This window comes from Ostrea edulis, chromosome 4, assembly GCF_947568905.1.
Source record: "Ostrea edulis chromosome 4, xbOstEdul1.1, whole genome shotgun sequence".
Lineage (NCBI taxonomy): Eukaryota > Metazoa > Mollusca > Bivalvia > Ostreida > Ostreidae > Ostrea > Ostrea edulis.
In genome coordinates, this window is record NC_079167.1 from 74,657,721 (window position 1) to 74,661,749 (window position 4,029).

The following is a 4,029-nucleotide window of genomic DNA, read 5'->3' on the forward strand; positions in this document are numbered from 1 at the left end:
CGGCCCTTGAGTCTGTTACGACGGGATAAAATTCCGTGTGTGATTAGCATATAATGTATTTAGAATGAATACTTACTTGTCTTTGCCGTGTCACCTGAAGGTGAAGACTGCGTAGAGTTCGTTCTGAAATGTTAATTTAAACAAGGTGTTAAAAATGTAATATTTAAGATGTTCCATTTTACTACTTTACATTACATGAATTTATTCTTAATGTAAAACTTATACGGTACCAATTTGGATGCACCAGATGCGCATTTCGACAAATAATGTCTCTTCAGTGATGCTCAACCGAAATGTTTGAAATCCGAAATAACTATGAATTTTAGAGCTAAATATAGCCAAAAACAGCGTGCCAAAAAAGTGGAGCCAAATTCATCCAAGGATAAGAGCTATGCATGAGGGAGATAACCTTAATTTTGAAATGAATTTCTAAATTTTGTAACAGCAATTAAATATACATCCGTATTTTCAAGCTAGTAACGAAGTACTTAGCTACTGGGCTGTAGAGACCCTCGGGGACTAACAGTCCACCAGCAGAGGCCTCGACCCAGGGGTCATAATGTAAAACTTATACGGTACCAATTTTGATGCACCAGATGCGCATTTCGACAAGTAATGTCTCTTCAGTGATGCTCAACCGAAATATCATATTTAAAATTATGTGATACAATCGTTACGCTACGATAGGATTACACAAAATACGATTCTAGGATTACACAAGATAGGATAGGAGTACACAAGATAGGATAGGAGTACACAAGATAGGATAGGATTACACATGGTACGATAAGATTACACAAGATATAATAGGATTACACAAGATAGGATAGTGTTACACATGGTACGATAAGATTACACAAGATAGGATAGGAGTACACAAGATACAACTTAAGTTTGTGATTTTTGATTTTGTACAAATTATGAATAGTATTGAATTTACCGTTCACAGCACAGGTTAATTTGTACGTATGTGAAATTACTCATTAAAATGAAACGATTAAAAAGGATATGAGATTTTTAAAAATACATTCTCTATTATTTTTTTTTAGTGATGATGGTTGGCAGGGGAAAGTGGTTGTAGATTTTTTTTAAAATTTCACATGCAAACTTAGTTGAATTTTTGGTAGATAGCAGGACGCCCCCTCTCCCTCCTACTGCAGGAATCATTCTTGATATCTGAGTCATATTCGGCATCGGATGTCGATAATTGCACGAAACAACGGGTACTGTTTGTATTACGTACATTGATGGCATTTGCGCACATCTAATTATCTGAACTACTCACAAAAACACTTATGTAACCATAGTAATAAACTTTTCTAAAGGTCTATGCTATTTATTGTCGCTGATTTTAAAATGATAACTACATGTATGCTGTCATTTCTATAAAAATGATCCAAGATTTAAACGTCATATCTCCATAAAGTTTGGCTTCATTTGATTTGGTTGATAACCAATCCCAAAGGTAACAAGAAAAGGATGGGGATGAGTGTTAATTTATTGGTTTTTTACAGGGTTTGTTGTCACGGGTTTCTACACTAGTAGGTGTTTTTTGTAAATGTCATCAAATCAACGATTTTGCATTGTCCGATTAAAACAAATATCTATTAACACAACTTGGAATACATATTGTTTTGAATATGAATTCAAGTGTTGCTACAAAAGAATTAATTTACTTTTAATCCAAAATATTGCAACATTAGCTTCACATATTTATTTTTTCTTTCAGATTTTCGTTTCGTTTTCCTTACCGCGTTTTAACGACATCGTGTTGGTTTCCATTTTCGTTTTCGACTAGCCCCATCCAAACAAACTATGTACTTTCAAAGTTATTTGTTTTATATCAAAGTCCTGTATTAACTATTCATAGGAATGCAATAACAAACGTCTTTGTCAAAAATCCATGGAAGATTACACGTGGCTTGTACAATCTCGCTACATAGTACAGTACAGTGCTCAGATTTACCGAGTAATAAATCTATGCATAGATGTCGAATAGTTTAATTCATAAAAGGTTTATACATTTGTATTCTTTTTTACGATTTTGCATTTGAAATTACAAAAAAGCAATAAACGCATCATATTTCCAACCAAATCAAGAACATAGTTTCTTACTATACTTCAATATGATGATTCCATGCAACGCATTATCTGATTGGTCTATATAGTCACGTACAAGGGAGACTAAAACTTCCTATTTCCTAGTCTCGTTCAACCAGACATTCAGCTGTCTCCGCAAATCTTCGTCGGATATTTACGGAGAAAGCAGAGCGTCTGGTTGCACGAGACTAAATATTTCCCTCAAACAACATATTTCTTTCTGGAGCGTCGTGCATTTGCCCTGAATTTTACGTCAACAGCTGGTCAAGGTAAACGTAATTCATATGACGACATAATAAGTCCGAGTCATTTCAAGTACGTGAACTGTTAAGGTTCCTACGGCACGTATACAATATATGCGGGATTCTGATTCAAGGTTAAATCGCCTGACTTTAGCTAAAACATTTAAGTATTCAGCATTCAAGGAGAAAGGAAACACGAGAAATGACTACCATATCCCTTTATTTCGTAGACGGCGCAATGTTATCATTAGAGCGATCTCATTTACACACAGTGCATAATTGAGCAGGTCCCAATTTCATATGCATTTCTGAAGTCTTGTTTAAAGTAAGTTGTAGATGTCTAACGCCATTTTCTCAATTATGACGTGACACTCAACAAGCCTGGCTTTGCCATGGCGATATATGCATAAAGGATTTCAAATTGAAAAGTAATAGCACAAAGCATATATGTATTCTACCATTAAAAGAATCGGCCCATATACACAGGCACTCGACGTTTTAAATATCTTTGATAAAAAATGTCTTGCTATAAACGGTATATCACACCGTTATATATGTATATTGGTTTTCTTTTACACCAGCTGCATTAATTGCGATTTTTCGCGAAAAGTTTGGTATAATATAATAGTTAGACCCTGCCGTTTCGAAGCAAATCTTGTCAAGATCTTACCTCTCGAATCGTAATGGTAAACTGACATAAAGTCGATTTATCGGCTACAATCAACCGTCAAACATCGTATACTGCTTCTCAAATGCGAAATACCGGTGAAGGAAGTTGACTTAATTTTGGAATAGTAATTTTTCATTGTTCGATAAAATCAAAGATAGTAAATAATGAAATAAATTATTTTAAAAGAAGATAGTAAATAGCATAATTAACAGTAAATATGTTAGATAGAAAGGTAAGTCATCTACAACTCTATTCTATTGGTAAATACTTTTTTTACAACGTTAAACATGATAACTTCACTTATTCATGCATTTCTTGTATCAAAATTAGTTGAAGGTCAATGTCATACATAATAAAAGAAAGTTTACAATATACTGAATTAACAACCACACACGCATACATGTGGGCATACTCTCAAACGTTCACAGTGACACGTATACAGCCAAACGTCTATACTTCTCCAGTGATTTCAGAATAGGTGACAAAACGTAGAGGGATGGAGTCGAAGAAAAAGGGGGGGGGGGGTGTCGAGCATTTCCAATGTTGTTTTGACATTGCGATAGATTTACTAAACTTCCCGTGCCAGCCTGTCCCAAAAGCACTCATATATGCCAGATTTTCATTGTTTTCAGGGCTACACACTACCCTGCATTCAGTACCACTCTCTTTTCCCCCGTACAAGCAGCAGAGGGTAAATTAGAAAGGGAATTCTTATTTCCACAATTATGCCAACTTCCGTCCCCCTTACCTTGAATAGTTTCTTTACAGGAAGATAATTTTTATCATAGATAGGCCTATTTAAAACGTCGAGCGCCTGTGCTCATATTTTATAAACTCAGACCCCTTTGCACAGCTAATGTGCCGTGGATGGTCACCTGGTAGTGATTGCGCATGCATAAAAGATATGAAAACGAATACTGCAAGTAAACCCTAGATTTATATACAGACACGCCTGATAAAAAGAATTACAAATAGTACTGGATACAGTTATAAATCTGGATTGGTTTATGTGCAAAC